Source organism: Nerophis lumbriciformis, linkage group LG23, assembly GCF_033978685.3.
Source record: "Nerophis lumbriciformis linkage group LG23, RoL_Nlum_v2.1, whole genome shotgun sequence".
In the NCBI taxonomy this organism is placed as follows: Eukaryota; Metazoa; Chordata; class Actinopteri; order Syngnathiformes; family Syngnathidae; genus Nerophis; species Nerophis lumbriciformis.
Genome location: NC_084570.2, coordinates 31,519,720 through 31,544,160, shown reverse-complemented (window position 1 = coordinate 31,544,160; position 24,441 = coordinate 31,519,720). Strand labels below are relative to the sequence as shown.

General features: G+C 36.9%; 1 protein-coding gene across 2 annotated transcripts in view; it reads right to left on the bottom strand.

The window, feature by feature from the left end:
- LOC133622243 (transmembrane protein 198-like) overlaps positions 1-24,441 on the bottom strand; it is a 63,396-nt gene that overhangs the window by 13,226 nt on the left and 25,729 nt on the right. The gene's annotated exons all lie outside the window — the stretch shown is intronic.

Genomic DNA, 24,441 nt, shown 5'->3' with positions numbered 1-24,441 from the left:
CACATGTTGTATACTGTCACTAATAACATGGACGTAACAATCCACATGTTGTATACTGTCACTAATAACATGAACGTAACAATCCACATGTTGTATACTAGCACTAATAACATGAACGTAACAATCCACATGTTGTATACTGTCACTAATAACATGAACGTAACAATCCACATGTTGTATACTGTCACCAATAACATGAACGTAACAATCCACATGTTGTATACTGTCACCAATAACATGAACATAACAATCCACATGTTGTATAATGTCACTAATAACATGAACGCAACAATCCACATGTTGTATACTGTCACTAATAACATGAACGTAACAATCCACATGTTCTTTACTGTCACTAATAACGTGAACGTAACCATCCGCATGTTGTATACTGTCACTAATAACGTGAACGTAACAATACACATGTTGTATACTGTCACTAATAACATGAACGTAACAATACACATGTTGTATACTGTCACTCATGACATGAATGTAACAATCCACATGTTGTATACTGTCACTAATAACATGAACGTAACAATCCACATGTTGCATACTTTCACGAATAACATGAACGTAACAATCCACATGTTGTATACTGTCACTATTAACATTAACGTAACAATCCACATGTTGTATACTTTCACTTATAACATGAACGTAACAATCCACATGTTCTTTACTGTCACTAATAACGTGAACGTAACCATCCGCATGTTGTATACTGTCACTAATAACGTGAACGTAACAATACACATGTTGTATACTGTCACTAATAACATGAACGTAACAATACACATGTTGTATACTGTCACTCATGACATGAACGTAACAATCCACATGTTGTATACTGTCACTAATAACATGAACGTAACAATCCACATGTTGCATACTTTCACGAATAACATGAACGTAACAATCCACATGTTGTATACTGTCACTATTAACATTAACGTAACAATCCACATGTTGTATACTTTCACTTATAACATGAACGTAACAATCCACATGTTGTATACTGTCACTAATACCATGAACGTAACAATCCACATGTTGTATACTGTCACTAATAATATGAACGTAACAATCCACATGTTGTCACTAAAAAGCAGCGTAAGTACGTCGTGTGCAAACACGCAAATGTTGCCTCTATCTTGGCACACAGCTCCGCCCACTCTGAAGTCACACGTGCTCCTGAAAACCGTTGGCGGGCCTGACCCGACCCACGGGCCGTAAATTTGACACCCCTGGCTTCCAGCATGGACATTCAGACTTCAACATCAGCTGTTGATTAACATTACGACAAGGCTTAATTAAACAGTTGCTACACAACTTTGTTGCTTTTTACTCCCTTGTAATAAAAATAAAATGTTTGTTGCTTTAATCATCTTATTACTCCCTTGTAATAATAACAACAATTATTATGATTATAATAATAATAATAATTAATTAACACATTTTTCAAAATTATTAGTATTATTAATAATAATAATGTGGGTGTTGCTTTAATCATCTTATTACTCCCTTGTAATAATAATAAAAAATATTATGATTATAATAATATATATATATTTTTAAATCATTAATTATCATGATTAATAATAATAATGTGTGTGTTGCTTTAATCATTTTAATACTCACTTGTAATAATTATAATTATAATTGTTATACTAAATAATAATTAATGAAAACATTATTAACAATAATTATTATTAATAATAATAACAATAATGTGTGTGTTGCTTTAATTATCTTATTATTACCTTGTAATAATAATAATAAATATTAAATATTAATACAATTATTAATAATTATTATTATTAGTAATAATAATACTAATAATGTGTGTGTTTTAATCATTGTATTACTCCCGTGTAATAATAATTCTAATTATAATTTATTATTATTCTAATAAAAATAATAATCAATAATTTAAAAAATAAAATAATTGTCATTATTGATTATAATAATAATGACGTATGTGTCGCTTTAATCATCTAATTACTCCCTTGTAATATAATAATAATTTATTATTATTTTTATAATAAATAATAATGAAAACATTAACAATAATTATAATTATTACTTATAATACCAATAATGTGTGTGCTGCTTTAATCATCTTTTTACTACCTTGTAATAATAATAAATATTAAATAATAACAAAATAATTAATTATTATTATTATTAGTGATAATAATACTAATTATGTGTGTGTTGGAATCATCTCATTACTCCCTTGTAGTAATAATAATTATTTATTCTTCTTCTAATAAAATAATAATTAATAATTTAAAAAATAAAATAATTTTCATTATTGATTATAATAATAATGTGTGTGTCGCTTTAATCATCTTATTACTCCCGTGTAGTATAATAATGATGTATTATTATTTTAATAATACAAATTAATAAAAACATTATTAACAATAATTATCATTATTACTTATAATAACAATAATGTGTGTGTTGCTTTAATCATCTTATTACTACCTTGTAATGAATAATAATTAATATTAAATAATAAAAAATAATTAATAATAATTATTAGTAGTAATAATAATACTACAAATGTGTGTGTTTTAATCATCTTATTCCTCCCATGTAATAATAATAATAATTTATTATTATTCTAGTAAAAATAATAATAATTAAAAAATTAAATAATTGTCATTATTGATTATAATAATAATAATTATAATGTGTGTGACGCTTTAATCATCGTATTACTCCCTTGTAATATAATAATAATAATGCGTTTGTTGCTTTAATCATCTTATTACTCCCTTGTAATAATAATAATAATGTGTTTGTTGCTTTAATCAACATATTACTCCCTTGTAATAAAATAATGTGTTGCTTTAATCATCTTATTACTCTCTTGTAATAAAATAATGTGTTGCTTGAATCATCTTGTTAGTCCCTGGTAAGAATACTAAAGTGTTTGTTGCAGTGACGCCTGCTAAAAGGAGGTGAGGGAGCCGCACGCGGAGCCTCCTAGCAGGCGACCTACATGATCTCACCACAGCGGAGATCCGATTACAGCCAACTCACGTTTTGTACAAGAAACATTTGGGGCCGGGCTTTTTGGGTCGGATGCTAGTTTGCTAGCTCCTGTTGCCATGACGTGTCCTTCGCTTCACACGAAATTCCACGTCAACAGTCCAACTGGTCCGACACAAAAACGTGTGCCGTGGAATGACTTTACATGGAAAAAATTAGGCTTTGCTGCAAACTTTTGCTGTCTCCCTCTCGGTTGTTTTTTAGTTCTGTCAGTTTTTTCATTTATTTAACTAGAAGGTAGACTCATTGAGATTCAGAATCTCTTTTGGAAGAGAGCAAAATAGATTTCACATTAAACACACGTAAAAACAACCATAAAATACAAATAAAAACGAACATGAACCAGAAACAATTGACAGTTGTAGGTAGGGATGTATATTGTTTGGATTAAGAGACCTGTCAGCGGAGGCCATTTTGATTCAGAGCAACTTTATGGATTATTATATTACGTCAATTGTTCATTTTTTTAAGTGGATTAATATCGGCCTGTGGTTTACTAGAAGGCTAAGAGGACGGTTAGTGACGCGTGGTAGCAGCCGTTGTGAGTAAAGCGTGTTTACTTCAAACTGACAACAACTCTTTTTAGCGTGCGTGACTTTGAGCAGGAAATATTGTTGTGTTACAAACTTTGGTGTGGTGTTGCTTCCTTATTTGTCATTATTCCAAGCTGATTTTCAGTCTTTTTTTGCAAACTTTGGTGTAGTGTTGCTTCCTTATTTGTCATTATTCCAAACTGATTTTCAGAGTCTTTTTTTTTTGCAAACTTTGGTGTGATGTTGCTTCCTTATTTGTCATTATTCCAAACTGATTTTCAGAGCCTTTTTTTGTTGCAAACTTTGGTGTGGTGTTGCTTCCTGATTTGTCATTATTTCAAACTGATTTTCAGTTTTTTTTTGCAAACTTTGGTGTGGTGTTGCTTCCTTATTTGTCATTATTCCAAAAGTCCACTTTGTGACTTCAATAATAAATATGGCAGTGTCATGTTGCCAATTTTTTTCCATAACTTGAGTTGATTTATTTTGGAAAACCTTGTTACATTGTTTAATGCATCTAGCGGGGCATCACAACAGAATTAAGCATGATAATGTGTTAATTCCACAACTGTATATATCGGTATCGGTTGATATCGGAATCGGTAATTAAGAGTTGGACAATATCGGAATATCGGATATCGGCAAAAAAGCCATTATCGGACATCTCTATTCATCACAATTATAATACATAAAGACTTAACATATCCCACTTTGCATGTAATAAGTTAATATCACATGTTAATAAATGTTACATTCTTGTGTCAGTTCCACGTTTTATTTTGTTAAACTCTTTTTTTTTTTTTTATGCGGCATATGCACCTCACTGTAGGCTTTGTAATCATATTACCTCCAAACCAAAAAATATTGATGTTAATCCACCTTTTTCTCTATTTTCCAAGTAAGAAATCAATAAGAGAACTGTTAAGGAGCCAAATCGTTAGGCACAGTCGAAAAATCTTATCAATTCCCATCCGTAGATACGATTTCTTTCTCTTCTGTGCTCCCCCTTACAGTTCTTCTCACTCTTCATGTGCTCTGTATAGCATGTAATTGTCTTCCTGTTGTACTTGTGTCCCAGTGTGTTTACCACTCTTTCAAAAGATTTGTCTATAATCAATTATTTTGTCTCTGCCTTACTGAGAGGTATCTCTCTGTGCTGCTCTAGAGCTTTGCCAGCTGATCTGCCAATTTATCAGCCAGAACCTATAGGAATTTCACCACACCTAGTGTGTGTGTGACTATCAGTGGTACTTTAACTTGAACTTTAACCTTATGCTGGTTTCACCCTCTCAAGCCTGAACAATATACCCCCACCAAGGACTGTTTTCACTGCTGGACTCTAGAAAGAGGTTCCGCAGCCTCCGAAGCAGAACCTCCAGGTTCTGTAACAGCTTCTTCCCTCAAGCCGTAAGACTCTTGAACGCATCATAATTAAATTATCCCCTCAACTCCCCCCAAAATGGATTAACTCACTGGAATAAAAAAGACAATATAACATACATCCATAAACGTGGACGCATGTGAAAAAGTGCAATATATTTATCTGTACAGTAATCTATTTATTTATTTATATATATTTATATATATTTATTTATTTTATATATATGTTTATATATTATTTATATTTATATATATTTATTTATTTATATATGCACCTTATTGTTTTTTTATCCTGCACTACCATGAGCTTATGTAACGTTCTTATCTGTGCTATAAAGTTCAAATTTGAATGACAATAAAAAGGAAGTCTAAGTCTATATTTTACATACATCTAATTAACTATATATTGTCTTCTTTGCGACCTAAAATACGGAATAGAGATTAATGCTGACCTTGAGTCGGAGCAGACCACCACCTGTTTTTTAGCTGTGACTCTTCTACCCACTGTAGTGCTGCTGTGATGGCCAATAGCTGGACTGTATGCACTGCCAAACTCTTTGTTGTGCTTTCTTTAAAAAGTGCTATCCTTTGTACCACAAAAGCAAAGCCTGTGCTTCCTGTGATTGGACCTTTCGATCTGTCCGTAGAGACGTGTGCTTTTTGTAAGGTTTGCCTCCACAAAAATTAGTTTTTTACTCAATATGACAGTATTGTTCTTATAATCCTAAAATAATGCGTTTGAAGCAATACAAAATAGTTTCAAGCATAACTCCTGAACCAAACATGCAATATGTCTAATAATGCCTGTATTAATGTATCTTTGTGAGTTTTACTAGAGACATGTGATTTTGTGAGGTTTACAAACACAAAAATTAGTTTTATACTCAATATGAGAGTAATTTTCTAATAATGTTCTTAGAATCCTGAGAAAATGCGTTTGAAGCTATAACATTTTTTTTAAGCATAACTCCTAAACCAAACATGCAATATGTCTAATAATGCCTGTATTAATGTATATTTGTGAGTTTTACTAGACATGTGCTTTTGTAAGGTTTGCAAACACAAAAATTAGTTTTCACTTAATATGAGAGTAATTTTCTTAGACTCCAGAGAAAATGTGTTTGAACCAATAAAAATAGTTTCAAGCATAACTCCTAAACCAAACATGCAATATGTCTAATAATGCCTGTATTAATGTATCTTTGTGAGTTTTACTAGAAACATGTGCTTTTGTAAGGTTTGCAAACATAAAAATTAGTTTTTTACTCAATATGACAGTAATGTTCCCAGAATTCTGAGAAAAAGCATTTGAAGCAAAACATTTTTTTTTAAGCTTAACTCCTAAACCAAACATGCAATATGTCTAATAATGCCTGTATTAATGTATATTTGTGAGTTTTACTAGAAACATGTGCTTTTGTAAGGTTTGCAAACAAAAAAATAGTTTTTACTCAATATGACAGGAATGTTCTTACGGTGGAAGAGGGGTTAGTGCATCTGCCTCACAATACGAAGGTCCTGAGTTCAATCCCGGGCTCGGGATCTTTCTGTGTGGAGTTTGCATGTTCTCCCCGTGACTGTGTGGGTTCCCTCCGGGTACTCCGGCTTCCTCCCACCTCCAAAGACATGCACCTGGGGATAGGTTGATTGGCAACACTAAATTGGCCATAGTGTGTGAATGTGAGTGTGAATGTTGTCTGTCTATCTGTGTTGGCCCTGCGATGAGGTGGCGACTTGTCCAGGGTGTACCCCGGCTTCCGCCCGATTGTAGCTGAGATAGGCTCCAGCGCCCCCCGCGACCCCAAAGGGAATAAGCGGTAGAAAATGGATGGATGGATGGATGTTCTTAGAATCCGGAGAAAATGCGTTTGAAGCAATACAAAATTGTTTCAAGCATAAGTCCTAAACCAAACATGCAATATGTCTAATAATGCCTGTATTAATGTATCTTTGTGAGTTTTACTAGAAACATGTGCTTTTGTAAGGTTTGCAAACACAAAAATTAGTTTTCACTCAATATGAGAGTAATTTTCTTAGAATCCAGAGAAAATGTGTTTGAACCAATACAAAATAGTTTCAAGCATAACTCCTAAACCAAACACGCAATGTGTCTAATAATGCCTGTATTAATGTATCTTTGTGAGTTTTACTAGAAACATGTGCTTTTGTAAGGTTTGCAAACACAACAATTAGTTTTTGACTCAATATGACAGCAATGTTCTTAGAATCCTGAGATAATACATTTGAAGCAATAACATTTTCTTTCAAGCATAACTCCTAAACCAAACATGCAATATGTCTAATAATGCGTGTATTAATGTATTTGTGTGAGTTTTACTAGAGACATGTGATTTTGTAAGGTTTGCAGACACAAAAATATTTTTTTTACTCAATATGACAGTAATGTTCTTAGAATCCTGAGATAATGCGTTTGAAGCAATACAATTTTTTTTCAAGGATAACACCTAAACCAAACACGCAACATGTCTAATAATGCCTGTATTAGTGCATCTTTGTGAGTTTTACAAGAAACATGTGCTTTTGTAAGGTTTGCAAACACAAAAATTTGTTTTTTACTCAATATGACAGTAATGTTCTTAGAATTCTGAGAAAATGCATTTGAAGCAATATTTTTTTTCCAAGCTTAACTCCTAAACGTCTAATAATGCCTGTATTAATGTATCTTTGTGAGATTTACTGGAAACATGTGCTTTTGTAAAGTTTGAAAACACAAATATTCGTTTTTTTACTCAATAATGTTCTTAGAATCCTGAGAAAATGTGTTTGAAGCAATAAACAGTTTCAAGCATAACTCCTAAACCAAACATGCAATATGTCTAATAATGCCTGTATTAATGTATATTCGTGAGGTTTACTAGAGACATGTGCTTTTGTAAGGTTTGAAAACACAAATATTCATTTTTTTACTCAATAATGTTCTTAGAATCCTGAGAAAATGCGTTTGAAGCAATAAAAAACAGTTTCAAGCATAACTCCTAAACCAAACATGCAATATGTCTAATAATGCCTGTATTAATGTATCTTCGTGAGTTTTACTAGATACATGTTCTTTTGTAAGTTTATACAAACAAAAATGTGTTTTTACTCAATATGACAGTAATGTTCTTAGAATCATGAGATAATGCGTTTGAAGCAATACAAAATAGTTTCAAGTATAACTCCTAAACCAAACATGCAATATGTCTAATAATGCCTGTATTAATGTATATTCGTGAGGTTTACTAGAGACATGTGCTTTTGTAAGGTTTGAAAACACAAATATTCGTTTTTTTACTCAATAATGTTCTTAGAATCCTGAGAAAATGCATTTGAAGCAATACAAAATAGTTTCAAGCATAACTCCTAAACCAAACATGCAATATGTATAATAATGCCTGCATTAATGTATATTTGTGAGTTTTACTACAGACATGTGCTTTTGTAAGGTTTCAAACGCAAAAATTAGTTTTCACTCAATATGAGAGTAATTTTCTTAGAATCCAGAGAAAATGCGTTTGAAGCAATAAAAAAAAGTTTCAAGCATAACTCCTAAGCCAAACATGCAATACGTCGAATAATGCCTGTATTAATGTATCTTTGTGAGTTTTACTAGAAACATGTGCTTTTGTAAGGTTTGCAAACACAAAAAATAGTTTTTTACTCAATATGACAGCAATGTTCTTAGAATTCTGAGAAAATGCATTTGAAGCAATATTTTTTTTTTCAAGCATAACTCCTAAACCAAACATGCAATATGTCTAATAATGCCTGTATTAACGTATCTTTGTATGTTTTACTAGAAACATGTGCTTTTGTAGGGTTTGCAAACACAAAAATTTGTTTTTTACTTAATATGACAGTAATGTTCTTAGAATTTTGAGAAAATGCATTTGAAGTAATATTTTCTTTTTCAAGCTTAACCCCTAAACCAAACATGCAATATGTCTAATAATGCCTGTATTAATGTATCTTTAAGAGTTTTACTAGAAACATGTGCTTTTGTAAGGTTTGCAAACACAAAAAATAGTTTTTTACTCAATATGACAGTAATGTTCTGAAAAAATGCATTTGAAGCAATAAAAAATTGTTTCAAGCATAACTCCTGAACCAAACATGCAATATGTCTAATAATGCCTGTATTAATGTATCTTTGTGAGTTTTACTAAACACATGTGCTTTTGTAAGGTTTGCAAGCACAAAAATGTGTTTTTACTCAATATGACAGTAATGTTCTTAGAATCCTTAGATAATGCGTTTGAAGCTATAACATTTTTTTTCAAGTCTAACTCCTAAACCAAACATGCAATATGTCTAATAATACCTGTATTAATGTATCTTTGTGAGTTTTACTAGAGACATGTGCCTTTGAAAGGTTTGCAAACACAAAAAATAGTTTTCACTCAATATGAGAGGGTTATTTTCTTGGAATCCAGAGAAAATGCGTTTGAAGCAATAAAAAATAGTTTAAAGCATAACTCTTAAACCAAACATGCAATATGTCTAATAATGCCTGTATTAATGTATCTTTGTGAGTTTTACTAGAGACATGTGCTTTTGTAAGGTTTGAAAACACAAATATTAGTTTTTTTTACTCAATAATGTTCTTAGAATCCTGAGAAAATGCGTTTGAAGCAATAAAAAATAGTTTCAAGCATAACTCCTAAACCAAACATGCAATATGTCTAATAATGCCTGTATTAATGTATCTTCGTGAGTTTTACAAGAGACATGTGCTTTTGTAAGGTTTGAAAACACAAATATTGTTTTTTTTTTTACACAATAATGTTCTTAGAATCCAGAGAAAATGTGTTTGAAGCAATAAAAAATAGTTTCAAGCCTAACTCCTAAACCAAACATGCAATATGTCTTGTAATGCCTGTATTAATGTGGCTATGTAAGTCAACCTCAACAGGACATGAGCTTTAATACATCGGGAAGAACTTCACACTTGCAAGAGCTTTGTTTCCCCTCTGGATTTGTCCTGTTCATGAAAGTTTAGAGAAAGTCATAAAAGACAATTTTTAACGCTTGTCAAATCTGATGTCATGGAGTTGTCTTGCCAATATGAAAGGAAATCAACTGCAAGTAATACAAACCAGAGCCTTTAAGTGAGATCACTGTAGGGGTCAGGCTAAATATGATGGAATATCTCAACTGCTTTACTACTTCAAGTATCACTCAGCATGTGAGCGTTCCCAAAGCATCTGAGATGTCATGGAGTTGAAGAACACTCCCATGTGTCTGAGGTCATGTTACCATGAGTCACAATGGTGTCCAATGTCTCGCAGCTCTTACAACTCATGGAGAATAGAGCCATTGTGGGTTATAACAAAGACCCTGAGGCCCAGACCTCCAGTGGCGGTTGGAGGGAACCATGCATGAGAAACGGGGGCCCGTATAATGATGCTTGGGAGCACCAGGCATACGATCTGTTTGCTTAAAGATGGCTGCCAAGTGTTGACCTCTGGATGGCGACTGAGCGTTGGGAGGAGCGACGAGCAACACTATCAATCTGGAAGGCCACGGTTTTCCAAACCAGCTCATGTCACCCGGCAACTGATTGAATAGATGTCAACAAGAAGTGTCTCAATGCTAACACTCCAAAATGATATGAAGGCGTAATATTTTCATTCCTATTATTTAACTGCATCACTTTAAAGTTGCTCATTAAGATATACAGAGTACATCATACAAAACTATATATGTGTGTATATTAGGGTTGTCTCCATACCAATATTAGCAGTACCAAAATGTATTTCAATACTTTTTTAAATAAAGGGGACCACAAAAAAATTCATTATTGGCTTTATTTTAACAAAAAATCTTAGGGTACATTAAAAAGATGTTTCTTATTGTAATTCAGTCCTTAAATAAAATAGTGAACATATTCGACAACTTGTCTTTTAGTAGTAAGTAAACAAACAAAGACTCCTAATTAGTCTGCTGATGTATGCAGTAACATATTGTGTCATTTATATTCTATTATTTTGTCAACATTATGAGGGACAAACTGTAGAAATGGATTATTAATCCACTTGTTCATTTACTGTTAATATCTGCTTATTTTCCGTTTAACATGTTCTATCTACACTTCTGTTAAAATGTAATAATCACTTATTCTTCTGTTGTTTGATACTTTACAGTAGTTTTGGATGATACCACCAATTTAGGTATCGATCCGATACCAAGTAGTTACAGGATCATACATTGGTCATATTCAAAGTCCTCATGTGTCCAGGGACGTATTTCCTGAGTTTATAAAAATAATATGAATTTAAAAAAAAGAAAAACGATTTTGTGATGTAATCACAAAATACAGGCATACTACTATGTAATCATAGTAGTATCAACTAGATACACTCTTGTACTTAATATCATTACAGTGGATGTCAGGTGTAGATCCACCCATGGCATTTGTTTACATTCAGGAATAGCGTCTTTAGCGGTGACGCCGGTGAGCTACGGTGTGTAGTGAAGCATGTTTAGCTATTCCTCATCCTCCAGTGATAATGGTACTTGTAAGAAAGTTACTTTATTTGTCGCAATGGAGGCGAGGATTAGTGACTTAGAAGTAGCTAAAACACTGCCGACTGCGGATGGATGTTAGCTGCTAGCTAGCTAGCCATCAGTGTTGGGTTAGTTACTGAAAACCAGTAACTAGTTACAGTTACTAGTTACTTTATTTCAAAAGTAACTCAGTTACTAACTCAGTTACTTAAACCAAAAAGTAATGCGTTACTGTGAAAAGTAACTATTTAGTTACTTATATATATTTTTTGAAATTTTTTTAAGGCCCCATTTAATGCCCTTTTAGCCTTCATTTTAGTACTGTTATTGCACTGGAGAATAATACAATCTGTTGATCAAGTTGACATGCATTTGCATTACTGAACTCTGCTAAGCAATGTGCTCTACATACAACACACAAAGACAAAAATATGTTTTAAAGGGCCAATTTGTTTCAGACCAGAACAAATTGACAAAACTATTTTAAATAGCTGCAACTTAACATACATAAGTAACAAACAGCATAATAACAACATAGCTGTAAAACAAGAAAGGCACACACTACATACATAAAGCCTAACCAGGCGTTTTCTCAAGGAATTCTGAAATGAAATCATGTCTGAAGCCCAGAACACTCTACACATTTCCCCACTTAGTTTAGAGAAAAGGAAATATTAGCCTGGCCCACTAGTATCCCTCTTTAGGTTTGTGAACTTTATAGTCTAAACATTTAGAGTGATGTGATAATCAAACACTCTAAAAGTTTAAAATGAAAGAGTATATAAGAGAATTGACAGAGTGTGTGTACCTTCAGTGTGCAGTGCCTCATTAAAATCCAGCCGCTGTTGGACGTGGAGGTGAAGTGTGTGTCTCTTTACTAGCTTCGTCGAAGCATGTTGTTTTTGTCGCTGTTTCAGCATATTTGAAACTTACATTCAACTAAAATGTTCTTTTCTTTGTGGTCGATAAAAGAAACGTACTGAAAATATCTCCATTTTAAGAAACTCGGCTTCGGGGTTCGCCATGACGTCTTGATAGTAGACACAGACACGCCCCCTCCCACACACACACACTCACACACACGTACACACAGACAGCGCGCGGCGCGCCTCTTTTTTGTCGCCTCTTCAGCAACGCTGCAACACTCAGATCTTCTCAGTTTCTAGCCGATACTACATAAAAAATAACGCAAAATAACGCAGTAACGCATCATGTAGTAACGGTAACGGAGTTACTGAATATAAAAAAATAACGCGTTAGATTACTAGTTACCGCCGATAGTAACGGCGTTACTTTGTAACGCGTTAGTCCCAACACTGCTAGCCATGTCATAAAGCACCTCTTCCTGAGGGTGTTTCAGTGTTATAACTTCGAGTTTATCTTTAGTTTTTAAGCCAAAATGCGTCCATACTCCCTTTTCTGTCTACACACTGTGTCTGCTTGTAAGTACTCCGTGTGTGTGCGCTGCCGAACATGCTCCTCTGCTCCTAAAACCAGTAATGTCATGACGTGACCACACGTCGCCATGCCCGTTAAAAAAAATGGTGGGGAAGCGGTACTGTTTAGAGGCGGTATAGTACCGAATATGATTCATTAGTATCGCGGTACTATACTAGTACCGGTATACCATACAAACCTATCAAGGACAGAGACAACCATTCACTTAACTAAGAGGAATTTCGGGTTCAATTAACCCAACTTCCAGCCGACCAGGCACAGGAACATAATTCAAATAGAAAAAGTCCCATTTTAATGTGAAGAACGAGGGTAGTAATTTAATAATAACTGATATTGGAACTATTGCTGTCCGTTCTACTATGATCTGCATTCTGCAAGTCAACCACAGGACCCTGATGAAATGGTTATTAAGACCACGCCAGCTGCCGCTATGTGAACCCTACGCCACCAATGGTGATGGAATGCGGTTACTCAGTTGGACGATTATTTGATGGTGCATGTACTGTATACATAATATCAATCATTGAGGCAGATGTTTGCAACCGGCTGTCTAGAGGGCACTAATTTTGACACATAAAGATGTCAACTTTTCTCATATGTAGCCAGTGGTGTTGTTGTATGTTTTGGTTTGAAAAATGGAATAAGCTATTAGCAAACAGCCCCCCTAAAGGTGACCACATTGTAGTGCAGGTTTATGGTCGATAGTAAGGGTCTGATAGATCTTTGGTTGTACGGTATACCGGTACTAATATAGTATCGCGGTACTAATAAATCAAAAACGGTACTATGCTCTGTTTGAAAAGTACCGGTTCGTCGTATTTTTTATTTTTTTGCAGGCATGACGGCGCGTCCTCACGTCATGGCATTGCTGGTTTTAGGAGCAGAGGAGCATGTTCGGCAGCGCACACACACGGAGTACTTACAAGCAGACACAGTGTGCAGACAGAAAAGGGAGAATGGACGCATTTTGGCCTAAAAACTAAAGATAAAGGTAAAGTTCTAAAACTGAAACGCCCTCAGGAAGAGGTGCTTTAAGATATGGCTAGCTAGCTAGCGGATAATGTCCATCCGCAATCACTAATCCTGGCCTCCATGGTGACAAAGTATGTGTCTTACAAGTACAAGTTTCTAACATGCTTCACTACACACCGTAGGAGGATACAATAGCTCACCGACGTCACAATGTAAACAAACACCGACTAGCAAGTATTATAGCTAGTCGATATTTTTTATCGCCACAAAATCCTTTTTCTTTAAATTCGTATTATAAATAACTCAAGAAATATGTCCCGGCACACATGAGGAGTTTGAATATGACCAATGTATGAACCTGTAACTACTTGGTATCGGATCGATACCTAAATGCAGGGATCCCCAAACTACGGCCCGCGGGCCTGATACGGCCCCCCAGCGTCCAAAATCCGGCCCGCGGGAAGTCCAAAGTTAAAAAATTTTTTTTTTTTTTTGTATTAATATTATTATAAATGTGTCCTTACTAGTCCATTTTCTACCGTTTCCGAGCCACTCAGGCAAATCATATTGTCTAAAAATGCATTTTACCATCGATAACGTGACATGCAGCAAGTGCGCTCTTTAAGTCAATTAGTGCGCGAGGAATATATATGTATGAATACATACACACACACATATATATATATATATATATATATATATATATATATATATATATATATATATATATATATATATATATACAAATATAGACACATGTACATATTTACACATATACATATATACACATATATACACATATACATATATATATACACATGGACATATACATATACATATATACACACACATATATACACATTTACATATACATATATACACACACATATATACACATTTACATATACATATACACACACACACACACACACACACACACACACACACACACACACACACACACACACACGCACGCACACACACACACACACACACACACACACACACACACACACACACACACACACACACACACACACACACACACACACATTTACATATATATATCAAAAAGTTTGGGGACCCCTGCCTAAATGTGTGGTATCATCTAAAACTAATGTAAAGTATCAAACAAGAGAAGAATAAGTGATTGTTACATTTTAACAGAAGTGTAGATAGTACATGTTAAAACAGAAAATAAGCAGATATTAACAGTAAATGAACAAGTCGATAGTTAATAATCAATTTTTACAGTTTGTCCCTCATAATGTTGACAAAATAATAGGTAGATAAATGACACAATATGTTACTGCATACGTCAGCAGACTAATTAGAAGTCTTTGTTTGTTTACTTACTACTAAAAGACAAGCTGTCTAGTATGTTCACTATTTTATTTAAGGACTAAATTGCAAAAATAAACATATGTTTAATGTACCCTAATATTTTTTGTTCAAATAAAACCAATAATGACATTTTTTGTGGTCTCCTTTGTTTAGAAAAGTATCAAAATACATTTTGGTACGGGTACCAATGCATTGGTATGGAGACAACCCTAGATGGTACTCTTAACGCTGCCTGAACAAACACAGAGTAATGCTCAGCTGCCGAGGCAAGTTCCCGACATAGCTCATTCGGGTGTGTTTCATCATGGGTTACCAAAATGATGGCAGGACCAGCTGAGTAGACCACTTCCTTCAACGGTACGATTTAACGGTCGTTGCCTGGAGGAAGCCACCAGAGATTGCAAGCTCTGCAATTTTAATCATGCCTTCTTCTTACAGAGAACGTCCACAAGGCTAACATCAGTTAAGTCTCCACAACGGGAGCCTTGGAAGAACTGTGGTTATCAGCGGGGTTTAAACGGGTTTCCGCATAGCGCAGGGGCTAAAAAGTTACCAAATAAATGACAAGTCATGCTCTCAGTAACATCTGCTTTCACCCTAGAGGATTATTGAGCAGGGTATCTTGTGGGTCGCCACTGAGTTTCCTGCTCTGGAGAAGCAGGAAGGCTCTGATGAGGAAATGGAACATCAAGTTTCACCATTGTTTTTTTACTGACAGCAGCCTTGGACCATCAACACAGGCGCTCCGTATGGAGGAACAGAATCACACAGACTCACACAAAACTGAAACGCCACTGAGAACATTGGGACTGCACTCTGAAGAACATCGGAATTAGAAACTAACTTTACAATAGTCTTAAAGTATGCAGGAAAAAATTGCAATTTCTCTGGATTGCTTGCTAATCCAAAGACCGAACACGCCGCCCAGTGATCTTGCTAACACTGTGAGCGGTTGTTAGCATGTAGCACTGTTAGCATGGGGCAATTCTAGGAGCGGTGGTGTTTTAGAACTACAAAATCCCAAAACCAGTGAAGTTGTCACTTTGTGTAAATGGTAAATAAAAACAGAATACAATGATTTGCAAATCCTTTGCAATCTATATTCAATTGAATAGACCGCAAAGACAAGATACTTAACGTTCCAACTGGTAAACTTTGTTATTTTTTTTACAAATATTAGCTCATTTGGATTTTGATGCCTGCAACATGTTTAAAAAAAGCTGGCACAAGTGGCAAAAAAGACTGATAAAATTGAGGAATGCTCATCAAAGACTTATTTGGAACATCTCACAGGTGAACAGGCTAATTGGGAACAGGTGGGCGCCATGATTGGGTATAAAAGCAGCTTCCATGAAATTCACAAACAAGGCTGGGGCGAGGATCACCACTTTGTAAACAAATGTGTGAGCAAATTGTCCAACAGTTTACGAACAGCATTTCTCAACCAGCTATTGCAAGAAATTTAGGGATTTCACTATTTACGGTCTGTAATATCATCAAAATGTTCAGAGAATCTGGAGAAATCACTGCATGTAACATTGAATGCCTGTGACCTTCCATCCCTCAGGCGGTACTGCATCAAAAGCCGACATCAGTGTGTAAAGGATATCACCACATGGGCTCAGGAACACTGTCAGTAACTACAGTGCTGAAAGTTACATACAGGCAATGTTCCCTCTAATTTTTCATGTGTGTGAGCAAACGCACAAACTCCCTGAGCATTCCGTGGAGCACATGTGAGCAACATCAGACGTGCACACTGTGGCCACACCAGCGTCACACCTGTTCCAAACCTGACATCATAACAATTTAAATGTTTTAGTAAAATGGGGTTGTCCGACTTTTTGTGTGGCCATAAACGCAGCACTGGCTAAGTGCCATGAGTGCGTGTGTTGGTGCAGGTGAGGCAGAGCGAGCGGCTTCTGTTGAAACGACGGATGACAACGTTGGTTTAAGCCTGGTTTGTATGGCAGAAAATGACCAGTTTTTATAGATAAAAGTTTTTTTTACTCATGTTTTTGGTGTGGTTACAAACAGTTTTGCTCAATAAAGTGATTGAAGGAATTCCTGTCCGTAAAGTGTCTCGACAGACGATAATTGAACTGTGTTGACAAAGATGGTTTTATTCATTGGGGCCACTCTTGTTGTCACCTGTCACTCAGAGTTGCATTGCAAAATCATACAGAATAAATTGTAATGTGTTTATTTAGTTTAGAATTCAGATGGGATTTTTGATTTTCTGCGCGGCATTAATTTGCTGTGCGCAGAGGACGCGTGAGCGGTGCGCAATTGCGCAGGCGCGCACCTTAGAGGGAACGTTGCATACAGGTTTAGAGGAACACATGTTGCCATCAAGGCAACGTCTTTTTCATGGATGCCCCTGCTTATTTCAGCAAGACAATGCCAAGCCACGTGTTACAACAGCGTGGCTTTGTAGTAAAAGAGTGCGGGTACTAGACTAGTCTTTTCAATGTGTTTCTGACATTAAATCCTAAGTAAATGATTATTTGCAAAAAAAAAAATACCGTATTTTCCGCACTATTAGCCGCACCTAAAAACCACAAATTTACTCAAAAGCTGACAGTGCGGCTTTTAACCCGGTGCGCTTTATATATGGATAAATATTAAGATTCATTTTCATAAAGTTTCGATCTCGCAACTTCGGTAAACAGCCGCCATCTTTTTTCCCGGAGAACAGGAAGCGCTTCTTCTTCTACGCAAGCAACCGCCAAGGTAAGCACCCGCCCCCATAGAACAGGAAGCGCTTCTTCTTCTACTGTAAGCAACCACCCGCCCGCGTAGAAGAAGAAAAAGCGTGCGGATATACCGTACGTTTCATTTCCTTTGTGTGTTTACATCTGTAAAGATCACAAAATGGCTCCTACTAAGTGTCAGGGATCCGGTTCATGAAAAGATGCAATCTCTCCATCCGCACACGGATTACTATTTCACAGCAACTGATATTCCTGTGAACCGCACTGTGGATACAACGGGAGCACGTACGGTGAATATTCGCACTACAGGGAATGAGAAGTCATCCTTCACTGTGGTTCTAGCTTGCCATGCTAATGGCCAGAAACTTCCACCCATGGTGATATTCAAAAGGAAGACCTTGCCAAAAGAGACCTTTCCAGCCGGCGTCATCATAAAAGCTAACTCGAAGGGATGGATGAAGAAAAGATGAGCGAGTGGTTAAGGTAAGTTTAAGTTTACGCGAAGAGGCCGGGTGGCTTTTTTCACGCAGCTCTGTCCATGTTGATATACGTATGTTTGTGATTGCACATTTGCGTACATTTTGGGAGTGAACAGAGTTGTTAGAACGCTGGTTTTTAATATATTATTAAAGTTTGACTGACCTATCTGACTGTTTTTTTGACATTCCTTTAGCGCAGTTAGATGCGGCTTACAACACCGGGCGGCTTATAGGTGGACAAAGTTTTGAAATATGCCATTCATTGAAGGCGCGGCTTTTAACCCAGGGCGCCTTATGGTGCGGAAAATACGGTAGTTTCTCAGTGTGAACATGAAATATCTTGTCTTTGCCGTCTATTCAATTGAATATAAGTTGCTAGGGATTTGCAAATCATTGTATTCTGTTTTTATTTACCATTTACACAACGTGACAACTTCACAGGTTTTGGGTTTTGTACTTACGTAATAAGAAGACACATTTTTTACAAATCCTAATGCTCAAAGTTGACAAGTCAAGCCTATTGCTGTGAGAACACGAGAGATTGGGGAATGTTCAAATATTTGGGATGTGCCGATCGATCTGCCACCGATTATCAGGGAAAAGTATGTCATTGTCGATGAATACCTTGCATCGCCGATCACAAACGCTGATCCCCTCTGGCTGACACTGGATTTATTTTTAGTCCCCCGGCTGACTTACAAGCTAACCGCTAATTATGTAAAGTGTGGAGCCACTCCTCTAAGGTACTAATAATCACTTCCGTTAAGGCAAATAAACTGTATTTCTAAATATCTTAAGTACCATTTTCAAATATCATTACGGAGAACGAGGCTCAACTGTTTAGGCGGGGTCGCATGTTAATGTGGGGATCGTTTTCCCAAGATGCAGATGAAACTCTGGAGGCAGCGTGCAAGGACAGCCGGCCGGGGACGTTTTTTTCCCGGTTTATTTGGTTAAGCACTCGATTTATGTCAATATAGCTTGGCTCCAAGTCACTTTCCCCTCACTGTCCCGGCTTCCGTCTGCCCCCGCGTCTCACTCTTCCTCCGTGGTGGATTCTACACATCCTCTGTATATTCAGCTTCAAAAAGATGATTTCTTCTCCATTAATCAGTCATGAACACAAAAACAAGAATAAACAGAAAAGCGTGCCCATAGAATGGGAAGCTATTTCGAAGCTTAGAACAGGAATAGGAATCAAAACGTATACACACACATAACTTGCTGCATGGAGCAAACAAAACAGCCAGACAAGGTGTGGCCAGAGGCAGGAATAAATAGCTCTCTGATTAGTGACCAGGGAGCAGGTGAGCGTCCCAACCACTAGCCAGAAGCAGGTGAACATAATCAGCACCCATGGCAACCAGGAACACAAACACAGGGATGCTGAAACAGAACTGAGGGAATTCTAAACATAAACAAAACATGATCCAGGCAACGGATCATCACATAAACATGTTACACACTGGGAGCAAGCCGGAAACAGGCATGCTAACCGCTAAGCTAGCCGTTGAGCTAGCTTGCAACAGCACCAAGAAATAGGTGCTTGGAAAACTTTAACAAGTGTGGATGGACGGGAAATTAACAAGTAGATTCATGAGAGTCGGGAGAGAGGATAATAAAACAACAATGGTTGGTCAGAAGAACACCACACACTGATCCATAAATCAGTGGTGCCGATACCAACGATAGTATCAGTTTATGATCAAAAGTACAGTGTTTGAATCGCACGTTTTTCTTCAAATCATTTTGTTGTTTTTGTTCATGTTTACAAACTCAAGGACTAATTCCGTGGATACAGGAAGACTTTGGGTTCAAAGACCAAAGGATTTAAATAAGTAGATTATAGCGTTTGCTTTGGTAAGCAGTCTGTAGCTATATAGCACTTTACTGAAACGATACCCAAAGCTCTTTGCATGATACACCACGTTCACACCATCCCACACTGATAGCGGAAGCTGCCACGCGAGGTGCTGGCCCCGACCCATTAGGAGCAAGGGGGAAGTGTCTTGCCTAAGGACACGACGGCTGTGACGAGGATGCGGAACCCTCAAGCCCGTCCCAATGGTATGCAATAAAAGAGAATAGGAAGTGATTGAAACATCGTGTTGATATTGCTCAACTGTCACCATAAATACCGTATTTTCCGGACCATAGGGTGCACAGGATTATAAGGTGCACTGCCGATGAGCGGGTCTAGTCAGGTCTATTTTCATACATAAGGCGTATTAAAGAGTTATATTTAATTTAATTTTTTTCTAAATGTAAAAGACTTCCTTGTGGTCTACATAACATGTAATGGTGGTTCTTTGGTCAAAATGTTGCATAGATGATGTTTTACAGATCATCTTCAAGTCGCTTTCTGACAGTCGCTTCCGGATGCGGCGTTTTGTGGGCGGTCTCATTTACGCGGCTCACTTTCGACAGCGTCTTCTCCCCGTCATCTTTGTTGTAGCGGTGTAGCGTGTAAGGACGGGAGTGGAACAAGCGTCAAAAGATGGCGCTAACTGTTTTAATGACATTCAGACTTTACTTCAATCAAAAATGGAGCAGCATCTCCTCATCCGTGGCTCACAAGTGCAACAACAAGGCCGGAAATGTGTCCCGTGAAAAACCGTCCGATCGGAACTCTTTGATAACTAAAGTTCCTTGGGTGAATAATGTAAACTCACTACACCGGTATGTTTTAGCGCTTTCATGGCGAGCTTACTGACAGATATTTTTACGCTACTTTATATTAGAAATGGCAACAGCGGAGGATGAATGTCCCATAACAAGAAGATACAACCCCCGTTTCCATATGAGTTGGGAAATTGTGTTAGATGTAAATATAAACGGAATACAATGATTTGCAAATCCTTTTCAACCCATATTCAATTGAATGCACTACAAAGACAAGATATTTGATGTTCAAACTCATAAACAATTTTTTTTTGCAAATAATAATTAACTTTGGATTTCATGGCTGCAACACGTGCCAAAGTAGTTGGGAAAGGGCATGTTCACCACTGTGCTACATCACCTTTTCTTTTAACAACACTCAATAAACGATTGGGAACTGAGGAAACTAATTGTTGAAGCTTTGAAAGTGGAATTCTTTCCCATTCTTGTTTTATGTAGAACTTCAGTCGTTCAACAGTCCGGGGTCTCCGCTGTCGTATTTTACGCTTCCTAATGTGCCACACATTTTCGATGGGAGACAGGTCTGGACTGCAGGCGGGCCAGGGAAGTACCCGCACTCTTTTTTAACGAAGCCACGCTGTTGTAACACGTGCTAAATGTGGCTTGGCATTGTCATGCTGAAATAAGCAAGGGCGTCCATGAAAAAGGTGGCGCTTACATGGCAGCATATGTTGTTCCAAAACCTGTATGTACCTTTCAGCATTAATGGTGCCTTCACAGATGTGTAAGTTACCCATGTCTTGCGCACTAATGCACCCCCATACCATCACAGATGCTGGCTTTTGAAATTTGCGTCGATAACAGTCTGGATGGTTCACTTCCCCTTTGGTCCGGATGACACGATGTCGAATATATCCAAAAACAATTTAAAATGTGGACTCGTCAGACCACAGAACACTTTTCCACTTTGCATCAGTCCATCTTAGATGATCTCGGGCCTAGAGAAGCCATTGGCGTTTCTGGATGTTGTTGATAAATGGCTTTCGCTTTGCATAGTAGAGCTTTAACTTGCACTTACAGATGTAGCGACCAACTGTATTTAGTGACAGTGGTTTTCTGAAGTGTTCCTGAGCCCATGTGGTGATATCCTTTAAAGATTGATGTCGGTTTTTGATACAGTGAGGGATCGAAGGTCACGGTCATTCAATGTTGGTTTCCGGCCATGCCGCTTACGTGGAGTGATTCCTCCAGATTCTCTGAACCTTTTGATGATATTATGGACCGTAGATGTTGAAATCCCTAAATTTCTTGCAATTGCACTTTGAGAAACGTTGTTCTTAAACTGTTTGACTATTTGCTCATGCAGTTGTGGACAAAGGGGTGTACCTCGCCCCATCCTTACTTGTGAAAGACTGAGCATATTTTGGGAAGTTGTTTTTATACCCAATCATGGCACCCACCTGTTCCCAATTAGCCTGCACACCTGTGGGATGTTCCAAATACCGGTAAGTGTTTGATGAGCATTCCTCAACTTTATCAGTATTTGTTGCCACCTTTCCCAACTTCTATGTCACGTGTCGCTGGCATCAAATTCTAAAGTTAATGATTATTTGCAAAAAAAAAACGTTTATCAGTTTGAACATCAAATATGTTGTCTTTGTAGCATATTCAACTGAATATGGGTTGAAAAGGATTTGCAAATCATTGTATTCCGTTTATATTTACATCTAACACAATTTCCCAACTCATATGGAAACGGGGTTTGTAGAAACAAAAAAGAAGCTTATCGACTACGGTGTCGGCATGGTAAAGGCGGACGCACGCAAGTTTTCAGGACTTATGCAGATCCCAAATACAGATCAGCAAGTACCAGAAGGCAAGAGAATTAGCTTTTGCATAATATTGTGAAACAAAAAGCCTGATAGTGCCTTATCTTATACACACACACCGTAATAATACTCCTATGTTGAAGCACAGTACAATCCATCAAGCCGTGCGGCTTCATATCTTACCAAAGTTGTACTAAAACATTTTGATAGATTTTTGAGCGCCGTGTGTAATGTTCTATATTTCCAATGGAACATATAACATTTTGGTGTCGTTTACTTGAGTTATATTGCAGTCTCCACATATCTCTAATGTGTGATTGCCATCTACTAAGCACACTTATCATTTCACCATGTACCAAATAAAATTGCTTCGAGGTCGGTAAGCACAACTAAAATTATTCCGTACATTAGACGCACCGGGTTATAAGGCGCACTTTCGAGTTTTGAGAAAATGAAAGGATTTTAAGTGCGCCTTATAGTCCAAATAATACGGTACATTGAAAAACGTACAGTTAGCACACGTGATCGGCATCGACCAATCTCACTCTTGGATCTTGTGTATCAGAATCAGCAGCATAAAACCCGGGTCAGAATATTCCTGAGTATACAACTCAATCATACATTTAAGATTATTGACAAAAATACACGTTTGGACTTGGTGGCCCTTGATGAAGTTGACATCATTGCTAAGGCAAGCTGGGAACCTCTTGTTCCACATTCAGACTTTCCAACAATGGCAGTTATTCTGTTTTGTCCTCATTCAGCTGTCTACGGTCTCCTATCAGCTGTTCAACTGCCAGCAGTCACCACAGGTCACTGATGGTTGGACACAAGATCTATACGGGGACCTTCTTGGCACGACACAAGGCCAACTAAGTGGCCTAGTGGTTACAGTGTCCGCCCTGAGATCGGTAGGTCGTGAGTTCAAACCCCGGCCAAGTCATACCAAAGACTAGAAAATGGGACCCATACCTCCCTGCTTGGCACTCAGCATCAAGGGTTGGAATTGGGGGTTAAATCACCAAAAGTGATTCCTGGGCGCGGCCACCGCTCCTGCCCACTTCTCCCCTCACCTCCCAGGGGTTGATCAAGGGTGATGGGTCAAATGCAGAGAATCATTTCGCCACACCTAGTATGTGTGTGACAATCATTGGTACTTTAACTTTAATTTTTAAATCTCTTCCCAAAAACTGCCCGGAGAAGTCTTGTTGTATTTTGGTTGTCTGAACAGTGTTTCAGAAACTTTCTAAACCCGGGACTGGCAATGAAAACAAATCGATGTCAATCCAGTTGTATTTAGTGTTAAATGTATTTTGTTTTCTATATGACAGCAGAAGTCATTCAATGGTTTATTTCCTATACAACACGTTTATACCTTATTCCTTTTATAAAATCAATAAATATTCATTTGTTCCATAGTGTGTAATTTCTGTCTCTACATGGTTGTGTGTTTACTGTTCTACAGTTTTGTATGGAAGTATTGTTGTAGCAAACACATATCTCACTCTGTGCGTCTGTAATCTGATTCATGTGTCTG